Here is a 17,993-nt window from a genome sequence, read left to right as displayed (position 1 = left end):
ATCGAATCAATCGTAATCGTAAGTAAGTACATAATATATATTATGTATCATCGTCGTAATTACATACACCCAATCAAGGATCCCATACATAGGTACCTAACTTCTTTTGAGTTCTGTTATATACATATGATTCAGTTGAGTAGAATCAAGATGATAGTCAAGTTCGCACAGCTGTCCATTTTCTATTTACTGCATAAAGAATTAAAATGCTCGATTATTTTGTGTAAGCGTTGAGTGTTACCTTCATTCATCCTCACATCTCGAATCTAGTTCCTTTCGATTCAATCTTCTATTTAATTAGAACTAAAGAATTGCCTAGTTCGGTACTTATTTACAAATCTTTCAAATTTCAATAAGAAAATACATATGCAAGTGCGGGAATTTCATTTCATCGATCTTCTTCGGTAATGTTTTCATCAACCGATATCATTTCCATGACTAAATACCTACTCAAAAGAAACACAGTGCAAAGCAGTTTATTGTACGTTCCACATTCGCAATCGCAATCGCAGAGTTTGTCATTCCTTTATTCGTTTAGTTTAGGTACCTATCCATTTTCATTTCTTGTAACACGTTTTTAACGCAAGGTTTTATTTACAAAATATTTCTGTTTCTAGTTTTTACTTCTGTAGTGCAGTATTTTGAATGCATTAATGTTTTAATCTTACAACGATCGTTGTAATATGACTTGTTGCAGTTGTTGATCTTCTGTCATCTTTATTAGCTTCGCTTAGGCGGAGGTTATACTGACGATGTAAGATGCGGATGAAGATGTCTAGTCGCACCTGATTGGTTAGTGATAGTAAATTGACCAATCAAATGAAAGATGCGGCGATGAAAAGTTAATTTGATTTAACTTTTCATCTTCGTCCGCATCTTTCATCTTCAGTATAACCTCCGCTTTACGGAATAATAGGAGTATTTAACTGTCGTAACCATCAAGAAAATGTAATATATATTGTTTGGCCCTAATTATATTATAGTGATTAAGCATTACTTTAATTTTTAATTAATCTGACTTTAGCTCGGACACAGGGGCCAATGCTCAGCGAAAAATTCTAAAATTTTTCACGTTTTTATAAAAAATGAAAAAATGATAACATCATTACTGCCTTTAGCGCTCCTAGCGAATAACATTTCAACGACACTTGCAAACTCAAACTGTTTTTCTGGTCTATGTTCGTAGGTCTATGATTCATATTCGGGTCAACTCGGCTCAATTCGGAATTCGCGGACAATGAAAAAGGGATTGAAAACTTTTACGACACACATACACAAACGCAAGTCCAGTATTTGTGTGTTATGTGACGCGAAGAGGTTGTGCGGATTATGTGATTGTTTTATTTTATGTGCTCGGTTAATTCTGATTATTAATTATTTTTAAATTAATAATACTTTTTGGCGATTAATATGCGAAATTTATTGGCGATCGTTTAATTTCAACAATTTTTCGCGTAATTAATTCGTATATTCGATATTTTAATAGTGTCGTTAGCTTATTATGAAGTTGGATGTTTCATTTGTTTGTTGCTTTGGTCAGCGAAGCCGGAGACTTGATCTAACCTGAGGTATGTTGATCGATTTTACGTATTTTCTAATAAATATATCTTACGAGTAAATTGATAATAGTAATGCTCGGTTGTAAAATTCGAAAACTTGAAAGTCGAATGTTGCAATGTTTCCGAGCGTGTGTGGCATTTTGAAGAAAGCTTTTGCGCTGGAAAGTGTAAGTAGGTGAAGTAGTGTATTGATAACAGAGTTGTGGAGATGTTCACTTTCCAAGTTTTTCATTTTTCTTCGTTTTATTGCTCGAATTGATCGAAAGAAATATGATTCTCGATGCTCGAATAGTTCCAATGTTCGTTTAATTGACTGTATTTTAGAACCAACTCATTTCGGTTTTCGATCGATGGGTTTCAAAACTAGGTATCTTCATTTTGTGAAAATCAATGAACAAAACTTAGTTGTTGTTTTTTTTTTTTTGGAAAAACCTCAATATAACTTTTAATTCGGATGAGTTTATTTTATATGCACCTGGTTTTACTTTCTGCTAAGAGCAGGTGTTCCTAACTTGTAAGACGAAATCACGATGGTTCTTCGATCGATATCGTCTTTCTTCTAGCTCATCCTTCTCGTATTTATACTCGAGTGATTTTTCACAAAGGAAAGGTCGAGTTCGAGTTGAATATGCTGAAATATCGTATCTGGTTTTACGTACTATTTTATCGAGTTTGGAGATTTTTACACCTTGATACGAGTAAATTGAGTTGCTGCATCTTCGCTGAAGAAATGATACGCTAGAGTTTCCAAATCCGAACTGTAAACTGTATTGTTGAGTCGTGTTTATTAATGAATGAATTAGTCGGTAGTTTTTGTGTTAATGGACTAAAACATTCGGAACGTAATTGTTGTGGAACCGGAACCAGTTTTTTTTTATAGAAGAGGTTCGAACTTCGAAGCATTCGTCTACCATCTACCCTGCAACATTACTCATTTTGAATGATTTTTCTTCTCTTGATAAGATTCAGATCGATTTTTCAGCATTGTTTTAGTGAACTAAATGTTGCAAATTATCCAAAACAGAGGGCCAATGTTCGCATTCTTAGGATTTAGAACAATTAAGCTAAAGCTGAATCAAGATATGTCAAAAAGTCAAAATCAAAACCAAAAAACCAAAATTAGAACAAGTTTTGTCTATTTTCTTTTTTAATTTTGACTTTTGCTGATTGATTTTTGGGTTTTTGTTTATTCGCTTTTCAAAGTTTTCATACCTTACTCAGTACTCAGGTTTATTACTGACCCCCGGTTGAAATGAAACTTCTCGTTGAAAAAAAAAAAAAGTCAAAGGTGTAACGAAGTGACGTGTCGTTGTTGAGGGGAGAGGGGGGGGGGTTGGGTTAATACTGAAATTTTTCAGACCTTCTTTTCGCCAGCTTTCAACAACAGACCCTTCCCCTCTTGTACTTTTCATGCTAATTAGCCAGATGTGGTTCGAACAAATTTTGGAAGGGGAAGTTGCAAACAAATCACATTGAAAATTCACCGTTTTATTCCACAAAATCGGTAATTTCCCCTCCTCCTACTCCCCTCCCAAAAAATCAACTTAAGAGCTTTTTCCAGGCAACTGGGGGCCATTGGGAAGTTCGTGATAGTCCTGCATATGACAATGGGAGTAATAATTGCACCCTCCCCCCCCCAACCGATCCTCCGGGACAACTTTTTTCCTAAAGGGGACATCCTAAGGAACATTTTGAAGCAAACTTGCCCAAAAAAAAGTTGGCCTTACTTACAAAATGGCGGCCATTTTGATTGACAGGTCAGCCGAAATCGCAGATTTCGCGTTTCAACATAGGACTTGCACGAAATTTTTCAAACTTTACAAAGGTAGATCGAAAGATCATGCAAAAATTTATCACCTGTCCAAATTTTAAGTGCTAAAGTGCGTTTTCCGATTTTTGGTGACTTTTTTGAAAATCGAATTTAGACCAAAAATGAGGGAAAAAATCAAAATTTTACCAAATTGACCAAGAAAGCTGAATTTTGGGATATACCCTATTTTCGACATGCCAAATCGATTGGAAACGGTTTCAATCCGTTTTGAGCAGTTCTGGAGCCTCCAGCAAATTTTTGAAACTCGAAATTTCCACAAAATTCCATCAAATTGGAGTTGTAAAGCTAAAATTTATTCTAAAAACTAATTTCAATACGCTTCAAAGTACTGGAGGTGAATTTCAAGTCATTTTAGAGCCTCCAACGACTTTTTTTGAAGATTACTGTAGCCTCCAGTAGATTTTTGAAACTTGAAATTTCCCCAAAATTTCATCAAATTGAGATGGAGAGTCGAAATTCAATTCTACAAACCAATTTCAATACGCTACGAAGTTGACTACTGGTGGATTTCAAGTCGTTTTGGAGCCTCCAGCGACTTTTTGAAAGGTTATATGGGCCTTTTTTTGGAAAATTGAAATTTCCTAAAAGTAGCTGGAAGCTTCAACACCATTTGAAACCACCATGTAGTCTGCGAAGTAAATTTCAGCTTGCCAACTCCATTTGATAAATTAATAATGGGAAAATTTCAAGTTTCAAAAATCTACTGGAGGCTCCAGTAATTTTAAAAAAAGTCGCTGGTGGCTCTAAAATTGCTTGAACCCACCCGAAGTCGTCCTCAGAGGGTGTTAAAATTAGTTTGCAGAATAAATTTCGACTTTCTATCTCAGTTTGATGACATTTTGTAAAAATTTAAAGTTTCAAAAATCGGCTGGAGGCTACAGTAATTTTCAAAACAGTCGCTGGAGGCTCTAAAATGACTTGAACACACCTGAAGTCGTCTTCAGAGTGTGTTAAAATTAGTTTGCAGAATAAATTTCGACTCTCTATCTCAGTTTGATGAAATTTTGGGGAAATTTAAAGTTTCAAAATTCTACTGGAGGCTCCAGTAATTTTTAAAAAAATCGCTGGAGGCTCCAAAACGACTTGAAATTCACCTGCAGTACTTCGTAGCGTATTGAAATTAGTTTTCAGAATAAATTTCAGCTGTACAAGTCCAATTTGATGGAATTTTGTGGAAATTTCGAGTTTCAAAAATCTGCTGGAGGCTCCAGAACTGCTCAAAACGGATTGAAACCGTTTCCAATCGATTTGGCATGTCGAAAATAGGGTATATTCCAAATTTCAGCTTTCTCGGTCAATTTGGTAAAATTTTGATTTTTTCCTTCATTTTTGGTCTAAATTCGATTTTCAAAAAAATCACCAAAAATCGGAAAACGCACTTTAGCACTTGAAATTTGGACAGGTGATAAATTTTTGCATGATCTTTCGATCTACCTTTGTAAAGTTTGAAAATTTTCGTGCAAGTCCTATGTGACCTGTCAATCAAAATTTCCTCCATTTTGTAAGAAAGACCAACTTTTTTTTGGGCACGTTTGCTTTAAAATGTTCCTTAAGATGTCCCCTTTAGGAAAAAAGTTGTCCCGGAGAATCGGCGAGGGGGGGTGCAATTACTCCTATTGTCATATGCCGGACTATGATGCTTAGTTGGGAATTTCTGGTTCTCTAACCCCCCCCCCTCTCCTCCAATAAGGAAGAATTTCGCTTCGACTCTTAGTGATAATAAAATTCAAAATCCGTTCCCAGAAGCTACTGAGTTTCAAATGAACCGGATTTAATCCGCTCATTATTTTTCTTGTACAAATTTTTCAAAAATTCAACTTGCATAATTCATTGCAATTATTATGCGAGTGAATAATTTGCATCAAAATATCAGCTATGACCAAAAACAATTAATTTTAGGATTTCCGACATAAAATACAAATTTCAGATATTCTAAGGGGTCAGTTTATTTTACTCAAAAGAGACTTTTTAGAGATTACAGAACTTGAAATTTTGAAATTTTAAACGTGTTTCAGCGAATTTTTATTTTTCCAAATTTTTGAAAATTGAGTGGCCGCCACAGCCGAAGTTTTTCGAAAATGGAAAAAATAAAAAGTAGAGAATTATTTTCTCACCAGAGGTCACAACTTTGGGGTTGGGAGGAAGGAAAATCCCAACTTGGAAAATAAGAGCCACCCTACTTCTCACATCGAATTATTCTACTTTTTTTTTTCCAAATTCCCCCTTCTAAAATTTGTTCGAACCACATCTGGCTAATTAGCATGAAAAATACCGTAGAGGGAGGGTCTGTGGTGAAAAGTTGGGAAAATCTGACGAAAAAAGTTGAGAAAATTTCATTCTCCTCCTATCTCAACGACACATCACTTCGTCATGCCTCTAATCACAACGACGCATGCATCCTTAATTTTCTGAAATTTTTGAATCATGGCTCCGAAAACCGGGAAGCTTTCGAAGATTGAGCTTTCAAAAAAAAACTCAACTTTGAACTTTTGAAATTTTTGGCAAATGTATTTTTGAAACTCCTCTCTCGATCACTTTAAAAGACCGGCAACAGATTTTCTCCAAGTTGCAGCAGCTTCAAACAAGAAGACTCTTGGACAAATCAAGTTCTCACGCGTCAATTTAGACCAAAAAATAATCGTATTCATCGTAAAATCCCTGACATTTCAAGTTCATCGGTGCAAATATTAATTCAACCGAATCGAGAGATCCGAACTATCGCGTCAACAAAATGATAGTGAACCACAGTCGCAGCTAGTCGAGTTTCCTGTACAAGGTCTCGTCAATATAGCCGAACCATCAAGGTTACAAAAACAGCAATTACAAAAAGACGAAAGACAAACGTCAGTCAGCCACTGCCTGTGCCAGTGCGTCAGAGATGAGAGAACTATTATAAGAAGAAAAGGAAGAGAACATGGCATCGGAACGATTGAATTGCGCTGCTCGCCATCGCCATCCCATGCAGGCTGCAGAGTGCAGATACCAGATAGTTAGACGATGCCGATGTCGATCAATTAGGAAAACAGATCGAGATCGAGTGAACGTTCGTTGGTCCGTGTCTGAAAGTCGATGCTGCAATCGCAATCACGCATTTTAGATTGTACGTAGGTATAGACTGAATGAGAAACGACGCTATGACAACGCTGGAACCATCTCATCGTATTGTCTGCGAATCGCATTAAAGCGTGAAGTTCGCGTCCATCGCAGCGTCGTCGCGTCCGCTGCTCGCGCGTACAATGAAAATTGGGTGACACTGAAAACGCTACACATAATTCAGGTCACTTTGGATCGAATCACGAATTACAAGCACTAGATACACAGATCATTTTAATAATGAAACTCGAGAGGAAAAAAACTCAATCACTTTCGAACCGAGAGGTTGCAATGAGAGGGTTGAAGAAGCCGAATGCCTCGTTCAAAATACTCGTATCATACCCAATATGATGGGCTTAGGAAGCAATCGCTATCAAAATTTGTCAAAATGTTTGTAAATGCATTTATACAGGTATAATCGGTTCTGCTGTTTCATAACACATTGTACCTATTTACATCGAGCACACTATTTAATTATGTGGTGAGAGAATATACGCTTGACCAGGTCACTATATAATCGCCTTCAGAACCAACAAACAACAAGGCTGAATAAATAGCGGACTATGTCTTTGCTTCTGTATCACTCGATACAAAATTCAAAATAATAATAATAATGATTGAAACTACAAATACGAGTATATAAGGCAGACCTCGTAAAAGCAAACCGCCAATTCGCCATACAGAGTTGAACGCGATGTCGAGAAAATACACACTTTTAAACAGCAACCGCAATAAAATATGGTTTACGATCAACTCGACTAATTATTCAACGGCCGGGCCGATTTCAATATGGACCAAAGTGACGAATACACATGGCTACGATGATATTCACATCGTGCATGGATTTTATTTTTATCAATATTGTAACTTTTACACCCACTATAAGTATTAAGCCGAATTTTATGACGATGGTTGCTTCGCGCTCAAACTCACGGCGCTGATTACTTTCCACGAACGACGATTCATTCGGCGAACCTGAAGTGATCTAGAACAAATCTCGGTTTCTTGTATAAATTTCGATGATGAAACTAAAATTGTGATCAATTTTTAGCCCGATTCATCTGTTTAGAATAAAGCAAAAGTCAAGCTTATTACACCTATTCTTCAACTATTGAGATTCATTTCTCATTCGAGGTCTTCAAAATTCCAGAAAAGAAGAGAAAAATTTCCATATAAGCCATTGGCAAAATTGATGCTTTCCTACTACACGAATCCATAAATTTTCATTCAACACCACCTCCTCTCAAAAACCTAAAAATAGCTTCTACTTGAGAGAACTGGGGCCCAACATGATACATATGTCCCAGGTCCGCATCGGCTCTGCTATTTTTTTGTCATTTTCATACAGGAATAGGTAAATAGAAGCGTATACAATACATATAATTGCTCTTATCGTACTTATTCTTAGTTTTGTCAGTCAAAATTATTCTTCATTTTTGATTTTTCCTTCGGCATTATTTATGTCCGAAGAAATACATAATTATCCAGTTCATGACAAAAATTACACACCCCCCCTCCCGAAACTTCTTCTTTAATTAAAGTATGGGGTAGTGTAGAAGATTGGAAAAAATGATTTAGAAAATCTGGAATACTCAGGAAAAATGACTTAGTCCCAGCCCCATCAGGGGGCGGGTGGGGGGCTTCAATTATTTTAACATTGTCTCGAGGTACTCAACTTCAGCAGCGCATTCCTCCAAATCTATAATGTACTATGATAAAAACTGATTTCATAGTTCGAAAGAGTATTAAATTTTGAACTTTTTAAGCATTTTGAAATTTTCAAAATTTGAAAGATGAACTTTTAAATTGAAAGTTCAAATTTTAAAATGGCGCTGTAAGTGGGAGCTACCATTTAAAATTTTGAAAAAATTTCCATAGATGTACCTTTTGATGTTTTTTCGAAATATTCAAGTTTCGAGACGGGAGCTCTCAATGGAGGGGGAGCACCCCCTCCCCCACCCCCAATTTTGGACAAAACTTTTGAAAAAAATCTGGGGCATGTGATATATTGAATTGCATGTTTTTGGTAACGCTGAACACGAATATGACATCAGATTTTTGATAGGACCCCATCCACGGCCCCAACAATTTTTTTTGATTTTTACCTGTTGGGGAGGTTCTAGGGGCCATGGGTGAAATCGATTCGAAAAACTAAGGCAATATTCGTGCTCAGCGATATCGAAAACATACTATTTCATGTGTCACACGAATGTAGCCATTTTTGGGGGGGCCACCCTCTTTGATGAGGTGCTGGGGGTCGTGGACGAGCCCGATCAAAAATCTGACGTCATATTCGTGTTCAGCGTCACCAAAAACATACTATTCCATGTGTCACACGAACAAAACACTTTTCTGAACTTTTACCCCCTTTGGGGAGGTGCTGGGGCCCTTGGATGGGGTCCTATCAAAAATCTGACGTCATATTCGAGTTCAGCATCACCAAAAACATAGAATTCGATATATCACATGCCCCAGATTTTCTTTCGAAAGTTTCGCCCAAAAAGGGGGTGGGGGTGCTCCCCTCCATTGAGAGATCCCATCTTGAAACTTAAATATTTCGAAAAAGCATCAAAAGGTACATCTATGGAAATTTTTTCAAAATTTTAAATGGTAGCTCCCACTTACAGCGGCATTTTGAAATTTGAACTTTCAATTTGAAAGTTCAACTTTCAACTTTTGAAAACTTCAAAATGCTTAAAAAGTTCTAAATGCAATGTCCTTTCGAACTGTGAAATCAGTTTTGCTCAAAGTATCATAGTTTTGGAGGAATGGGCTGCTGAAGTTGAGTACCTCGAGACAATGTGAAAATAATGGAAGCCCCCCCACCCCCACCTGAGGGGACTGGGGCCAAACTAATTGCGGGGTTCTTAGTTACTGGGTGGGTATATATTGTAATAAAAATTTGAGCGAAATCGAAAGACATGACTCGAAAATGTAAAATGAATTTTAGTAGGTACCCTAAATCTTTACCTATGGAGTGTGGTGTGTTGTATTCTGAAGTCTTCTATAGTGATGTTGCTTTGTCCGGTTCTACTATTTTTGAGCCGGTTGGGATTTTTCCTGAATTTTTAGGAAGGGTCCGGCGGGTCAGAGATAAGAAAGAACATGGTTGCTAAGTGCGAACCAATCAGAATTGTATTATTTTTCACACTCTACAACTATTGTTTCAAGCTTTTTTCAATATCCACAATTTTTGGGAAATTTTTAATAACTGGCTGCAAATTATAATGAACCGGTTTCAAAATCCAAACAGCAAAAATAGTTCAATTTTTCGCGCTCTACAACCTTTGTTTCAAGTTCTTTTCTTCATCTTCAATTTTTAGGTGATTGTCAACTGGTTGCTGAATGCAAACCAATGAACCGGTTTCAAAGTCTGATCAGTAAAAATTGTTCAATTTTTCACACTCTACAACTTTTGTTTATAGTTTTTTTTTTAATATCCACAATTTTACCGGCTTTTCGAAGAAAAGTCAGGTACTGTATTTGTCTCAACTGTGACAGTTTCGGTCCGGAGTAAATTTTCTTTGCGTTTTGGGGTGTTGGGATCATTGTGGGACCATTAGTTTTTTTTCAGGTTTCCTTAAAGTTTATATATATATATATATATATATGAATACACGTACCTAGTACCTTGTGGTGCCCGGGTCTTTTATGGTAATTGTGGTGCCCGCGTACATAGAGGATCACATATATATGTATGATAGAGGTGTTTCGGAGCAGTTTAGTTTTTTTGGTATTTTTAGTCATAGTGGTGCCCGTTATATAAACTTGGTACTTGCGGTGCCTGCCTCAAAAAATTTTTTTTCACCTTAGAGTGCATTTCATGAGATTCTACATCGTTTTATATAGAAAGACCTTGTGGTGCCCGATTTGGGCACCTCAAGACCAAAACCGGGCACCACAATGACTACGTATACTTAAAACGGGCACCACAATGACTAAGTTTAAATCTATATATATATGTGTTTATGTACCAATTTTGTGGCAGAGTCAACTCGAAACCTATGAAATTTTGAACAAAGTGCTTTATCCCTCCCGACTGGTGTATTGCCGAAATTTTGAGATTTCGAGTTTTATTAAAATCGGTCCAGGCGTTCCCTCGATATTTCAGATTAAGTGATATTTTTTGTCATTTTTGCGTCCTTTTGCAGACTTCCTCATCAGTTTTGTTTTTGGTATACCTATTTTTTTCTAAGAATAAATATTTTGCTTAGCAATAATCAGTAACATCTGTCTTAATATACCCAAACGATTTCTCAGTTTATTTCTTGTTAGGAACTCGATGGAAAGTCGGTTCACGTGTTCCTCTGACAGTTCAGCTTAGGTAGGCCTAATTTATTTTTGGTGGCATTTTTGCAGACTTTTGCAGACTTCCTCATCAGTTTTGTTTTTGGTACACCTATTTTTTTTTAAAGCATAAATGTTTTGCTTAGCAAACACCAATGTCTGTCTTAATACCCAAACGATTTCTCAGTTTATTTCTTGTTTCGAAATATTTAGGTTTCGAGATGGGACTCTTTGACGAAGGGGGAGCACCCCCACCCCCAATTTTGGGTGAAACTTTCAAAAGAAAATCTGGGGCATGTGATATATCGAATTGTATGTTTTCGGTGACGCTGAACACGAATATGACGTCAGATTTTTGATTGGACCCCATCCATGGCCCCCGGCACCTCCCCAAAGGGGGTAAAAATTAAATAAAGTGTTTTGTTCGTGCGACACATGAAATAGTACGTTTCTTGTAACGCTGAATACGAATATGACGTCAGATTTTCTATCTATTAAATTCTAAAAGCAATTTAATACTAAAATTTGCATATTGAAAGACATTGTTATGAATTCTATTTGAAAAGAACAATATGAAATCTCCAAATTTGCTTTATTGAGATTTTATTTGTTTTTTAAATTTATTTCAATGAATTGAAATATTATGCAAATTTAAAATTAATTACGCTATTGTAATACTTGAGAAACTAGTGAATAAATAACTGACCCGAAGTTGATTACGACGTGGTAATGTTTAAAATCACAATCAAAAATTAACCCAAGAAATTTTAAAATTTTCCAGTCATAATTGAATTATGAACACCCTCGAAAAAAAGAACAATATGAAATATCCAAATATGCTTTATTGAGATTTTATTTGTTTTTTAAATTTATTTCAATGAATTGAAATATTATGCAAATTTAAAATTAATTACGCTATTGTAATACTTGAGAAACTAGTGAATAAATAACTGACCCGAAGTTGATTACGATGTAGATATTTTTTTTATATTTATAAAACTGTTATACTGATATAAATATAATTAATATGTTTTTAATACGTTTTTCAATTCTGAAAAGCCGGTTATCTCACGCTTTTTTGCGTGAGTGTTTTTTTATATTCGAATTGCGAGAGCAAAAGCTTTGAAAAAATTGATAATTCGAAAAGTAAAATAACTAATGTGTAAAAAAGTTATCAGTTCCTTCGTATAGAAGATATACCTAGTGCAGTCACCTGGATCACTTTGCACCGTACCAAACTTCACTGTCAATCATCTCTCAGTCAGTTTCGTTTCGGTTTTCACATTTTCCTACTTTTGCTCATCGTGGAGCAAAGACAATAGGAACAGTTCCATCATCAGCTATCCACCCCCTTCACACGTGACCGCGTAATAATCGAGTTTTTCCGATCACTTTTCATTTTCCCATTGTTTTTTTTTTCGATTGTTTTTTCGCTTGATTTTGGAAGCAATGACCATTATCACGATACGCCAGCGTACATACCTATACTTGACTGCAACGTCGTCGTCGCGTCGCCTCGAGTGAAAGCAACGACGACGAATAACTTATTAATTTCGATCACGATAACGAATTTTAATTTCAAAAAGGCAGCGCATTCAAACGCAAATTAACCTACACTTGGAACGCTTACACGCCACAGCCACACTATGGCACTGGCATGGCACCGCGATCACTATCGCTTGTTCGTGATTTATCCGCGCAATGACGACGACTCGACTGCGTTATATGGTATTATAAACCTAGCAACTAACGCAATAAGCTAAAAAAAATTGCGTACGTGCATTCGTGAAATGCGGAAAAAATTCTTGAAAAAAAAATGGCGAACGAGTGACTCTACATTTCTACAGTGGAACGCTTTGAGATGGCCCATTTTTGAGAGGCTCGGCTCGAATGCCAGCAGGTATAAAAAATGTAATTGTTTGACCAAATTGAGAAAAAAATTCAAAATGTCCCTCATTCAGCTTTTAATGAGAAGTTAATTCGCTAAAAAAAATTGAAAAATCAATTTAGGTACCTGATTGGTTATTGATTACCAGGCTTCAAGGAAGGAATCATGGTCCAGGAAAACTAGCCGAAAATAGACGGTCATTGGGAAAAGTGAGGTTGAAAGCTGAATTTTGGTATACTGGTCTATTTTTGTGTGCTAAAGACGAATCTGAGGTGTCCCTTTGCATCACTGATGAGCGTTCTCCCCTATTATGGATTTAAGCTCTCCAAATTTGGTTTTTGGCCTTATTATCTCCTCGAACATTTTTCAGAAACGAACTAAATACACGTACAATGTATCAATCTTGTATGCCAATCTAACAATGTTGCAGTGATGAGGCGAAAAGACAAGTTTGAACTTTAAAATCATCAAAAGATTCCTCGCGAGTGCCCAACAGAGTGCAATACACGAGTACGTGCGCAACTTATTTATTCGGGAGTATTTAACAGCTACACAAGAGACTGATTAGACTAAAGGTGAAACTACGCGACATATTTAAATAAGGAGTATAGACGCAAATAATACAGAAATAATACAAGTCCGTAATTAACCTACTCATCGGCGTAAAAGGCCGGAATTTGTGTTGAAACGTAAAAGCAAAGCTTATTATACTGAAGTGGCACTCATGACTCATAGCTGACTCTATATGTAGCCTCTCCGAGTACTAACAATAAGATGATAAATCGCGCCCCTAAGAGGAAATTTCCATTAGCTGCGCGATTCGCTACACAGGTTCGCATCTTCCGTTATAGTGGAACCTGCGGGCGCAATCCCTACCGATACATCCTGATTACTTGTAACAGAGAAATTTTTTTGTCCCAATTTCTGCAAAATTTGAGAAAATTTTGCTTTTTAAGCGAGAGATGCGTTTTTTTTAGCCATAATTGGAGAAAAGTCCCCATTTTTTTTACAGTTAATTCAAAAAAAGTCTCGATTCCGAAATCAAACTGATTTTTTTTCCGCCGACAGCAGAGAGTTAACCCCACAACAACCAACTACCAAACCCATACAACATACCCCGAACGTTGGAAACCTGACCCTAACGGAAGATGGAATCCAGAGCACATACGAAGATGCAGCTTGGGCCTCTGAATATGACCGAGATACCAACCCGGAATCCAATGGCGCCATGACGACCGCCGTGTTGATAAGTGCCGAAAGGCATGATGCTTCGCGACCGGTGGTCAGAGAAAATCCAGCGGAAGCCGGGGGCTCAAGGGAGCTGGTTGCCGGAAAAATATACATGCCTCAAGGACCGCACGAAAACACCGAAAAGCTGGAGGACATCTTCCACAGGATAACGACAGTCCAAAAAACCTACGACCATGCCCGAAAACCAACCAAAACAGATAACCCTATTAGCCCCCAATCGATATTAGGAAAATACTTTGACGATATTGACCATCAAAACGATGCCAGTAGGATAGTGGATAGGGCCCTGGAGCAACTACTAGTTAGTGGGCAGTTGGGACACCCTTTCTCTCTACTCTTCTATCACCACAAGTTTATCGAACCAATGCAATACCTAGTCCTTAGGGCAGTCAAAGAGAGGTTTTTCAGACCAGCTGGGCCGGCGGCCGTGGCCACCCTTCTCCCATACAAGGAGTACATGGAAGCTGCACCGTCAACTCCAGCGGAAGTCAAGATCTTGCTAGATAGGAAAGAAAAGGAACTGAACGAGAAACTCCAGAGGGGAAGCTGGGGGGAGTTAGTAACGACCTCCAACGGAGTCTTCACTCTGGAGGAAATCGAAGAAGACCTTCTAGTATGCTTCCCGGAATACCCGCTGGCACATTGTGTCAGTGCGGATTTCGAAATGTCCGCAGGCGTCGCGAAACAGATTACCCGTAAATTTGGCTCCAAAGACGATCTAAAGGGCAGGGGGGCATCGGTCTGGGAAATAGTTGAAATCAAAAAGACAGGTAAACTCAGCGGTAAAAAAGTCGAAAACTACGTCTTATATATGGTTACAAAAGAACGCTACAACCATAAACCAACAGAGAGAGATTTCCTAATTACTCTTAAAAATTTAGTTGTAAAATGTAAAGAACTGAATATTGGAAAGCTGGCTATACCCAGGTTGGGGTGCGGAAGAGACAAGCTGAACTGGGATCTGGTAAGACACTCAATCATTGAGTTCTTCAAGAAATCCCATATCACAGTCAGAGTATGCACCCAATCGCGAAGATAGTGTAGCCAGTGCCATGTGAAGTAACCAAATCCCGAATTAGTCTCTAGATTTAAGATGTAAATATATTTACCCATATACCTTTTTACTTTCATGTTTTTATTTTTCAGTTTCTATCTTACTTTTTATTTTCACCTTATATATTTAATTTGTCAGAGGTGGTTGGTGCCGATAAATTATAAATAGACACCCTCCACCTTATATTTATGTATCATGTAAATGTTTGTAATTAGGGTTTCAGATGTAATTTAGTTTGTATAGATATGGCCCAATAAACAAAAATACTTAACGTAAATACTTAATAAATAACTGTAAATATTGTAAAATTTTTTTCTTTCTTTTTTATATATTCTTTCTTTTGATATAAATCCCCATACATTTTTACCCAAACATAATACAAGAAGCAACCAAAACATCCGGAAGTCGCGATTCAAGACAGTCCTGGATTCAAGATATGTAATATTGTATAGAATAGCCTAATCTTAGTATAGAAATTTAACAATCTTTCATGTGGGCGGTCGGCGAGAAGCAAGCAGCAAGTGCGCTGACCGCCCCACAAATATCCCCATGTACTCATGGCCTTTTTAACTAGGGGCCCCAACTTGTTGGGATCACCCCTAGGCGAAATCACTCCCCCTTCAAACTTCCCCCAGAGACGGGTCGGGGGCCCGGTCTGCTGTCAGACAGGTACGCGTGAATAACGACTCCTGGAGCTTGGCAGAGATCGAGCCTTAGGCAACTGCCTAGGGGTCTGGGTCAGGGTGGACGATCCGTCTCACTCTCCCTCCCATTCCCCTTCCCGTCCCTCATCTTAATCTTGGGGTGAAGGTATAACTATAATCTAGGATAATTAAAAATAGTAATATTAGTAGCCTTAAGATTAAGATTGTTTTTCTTTTTAATTAAAATAAACCCTCGGCGCCTAGTGCGACCGGGGTTTAACAAAAAAAAAAAAAAAAAAAAAAAAAAAAATCATCGCCCCAGAAAAACTGGCGTCGCATCAGCACCGGCGCCAAATCCCGGTAACTTTGAAGTGCCCCATCCGCCCCTGGGTATACATCAACACTTTGCTACGCTCATGCAGGGGGGGGGGGTACTAAAAACATTCTCCGATGATCGCTACATATACTTTACTCACATTTCTCAAAGTTTAGGTCACTTTTTTTCAAATTTTTGGTCACTTTTTTGCTATTTTTCAGTCACTAAAGTCACTAAAAAAAAATGAAATAGTGAGTTTCATGCCTGTAAGTGTCCAGTTCTGCTATAGCCTGGTTTAGTGTGTCCTGCACCTCTGCAAACGTATCATGTTGGGCAGTTAGTGCAAGATCATCTGCATACAGAAAGTGGTTAGTATCTGGTCCAATTGGTTGGTCATTGGTGTAAATGTTGAAGAGAATAATTGGTGACAAAACACTGCCCTGGGGCAATCCGTTCTTTTGCCGCCTCCAGGTGCTGTTTTTACCATTGAGTATCACATAGAATCTTCTGTCTTTCATCAACATAGTGACTATCTGTGTAAATTTAAAATCCTTTGTAAGTTGATACACCTTATACTGGAGTAGTCGGTGGCACACTGTGTCAAAAGCTGCTGTGAGGTCGACAAACACTACTCTAGTGACTTTCTTCTTTTCAAAGCCATCTTCAATGTGCTGTTTTAAGTGTAATATCCGGCCAGTGCATGATTTTCCTGGTCTAAATCCAGCCTGCTGTCTGATCAGCCCCTCATCTATATAGTCAGCCATGCGCTTTAAAATGACTCATTCAAAAATCTTGTATAGGTGACACAACAGGGAGATAGGCCTGTAATTCTTTGGGTCATTTGCATCCTTGCCTGGTTTCTGTAATGCAATAACATGTGCCTATTGCCATGCCATAGTCTTGGCATTTTTGAAGTTTCTACGCAGGCATTAAACACTTTTTGGATCCAATTTATTGCCTTTGGTCCGAAGTGGTTGATCTGTTCAGTATACATATTATCCACACCAGCAGCCTTCCTGTTTTTGGACAATTTGATTGCAGACTTCACTTCTTTGTTAGTAATTGGTGTGGCAAAGTTATTCACTTCCACATCTATGCATATTTCCACTTTTGTTTGGCTGCTTTTGCTGTCAGTCTTGCCATTCAGGAGTAGTTGATGGGCTACTTGGTTAGCTGTAACCTGAGTGAAATTGCTCTGTTGGGTTTTGCCTCCATCAAGTCTCTTCAACAGTTGCCAGGATCTTTGGCTATCTTTACAGGAATCCAGATTTTCCTCTAATTCCTGCCATTTTTTCTGTCTAGATTCTGCGGGTGGTCAGAAATATCGGGTACCCCCAAGAAAGTTTTTCATTAAAAATATAGGTTGGCAACGTGAAATAGATGCATATGATTGGTGAAATGTTATCTCTCCAGTCCAACAACCAATCGTGTGTTATCATTATTATCATTCACTGTGACCAACCGAAATATTTAGTTAGAAAACTTTTTTAGGGGTACCCAATATTTCTGGCCACCCTGTATATCACTTACTGATTGATTTCCTAGTTCAATGGTTTCCAAAGGATTTTCATTAAATTTTTTTTAGAAATTTGAAAAAGGTCACGATTTCTTAGCCAACATTTGAAAAAATTCGTATTTTTTTCAGTAATTCGAAAATGTCTCGATTTTCCAACCGTCCTGATTATTTGTCAGAATTTTTTTTGTAAGTCTCAATTTTTATCAAGATTTCAGAAAAGTCTTGAATTTTTTTCAAAAATTGAAAAAAATCCAATTTTTTCAGAAATTTGAAAATTTTTTAATTTTTTGGTAAGAGATTCAAAATATGTACCAAGTCCTGGGTTTTTTCCTTTTTTTTTATGTTCTGATTTTCAAAAAGGGTGAACTTTTTTTTTTGCAGAAGTGTAATAAAATCTTGATTTTTGCCAGAAATTCAAGTCTTGATTTTTTACATTGGCCAAAAATTCAAAAATGCCACGATTTTTTGCTAAAAATTCGAAATTCAGTCATCGAATGATAAATTCTCATAACCACCCTGTTGGGGGGGGGGGGGAGCCATGTACCGTAGCTCAT

General features: G+C 37.4%; 1 protein-coding gene across 1 annotated transcript in view; it reads left to right on the top strand.

Moving 5' to 3' along the window:
* Positions 1–1,282: 1,282 nt before the first annotated feature.
* The window catches only part of LOC135840290 (hexosaminidase D-like), a 62,866-nt gene continuing 46,155 nt past the window's right edge, over positions 1,283–17,993 (top strand). Inside the window, exon 1 of the mRNA XM_065356739.1 lies at positions 1,283–1,568. The gene's annotated coding sequence lies outside the window, so the exon portion shown is untranslated. The remainder of the gene's footprint in view (positions 1,569–17,993) is intronic.

This window comes from Planococcus citri, chromosome 1 (assembly GCF_950023065.1).
Source record: "Planococcus citri chromosome 1, ihPlaCitr1.1, whole genome shotgun sequence".
NCBI lineage: Eukaryota > Metazoa > Arthropoda > Insecta > Hemiptera > Pseudococcidae > Planococcus > Planococcus citri.
Note: the sequence above shows the minus strand (reverse complement) of the source record. Positions and strands in the feature narration are given on the sequence as shown.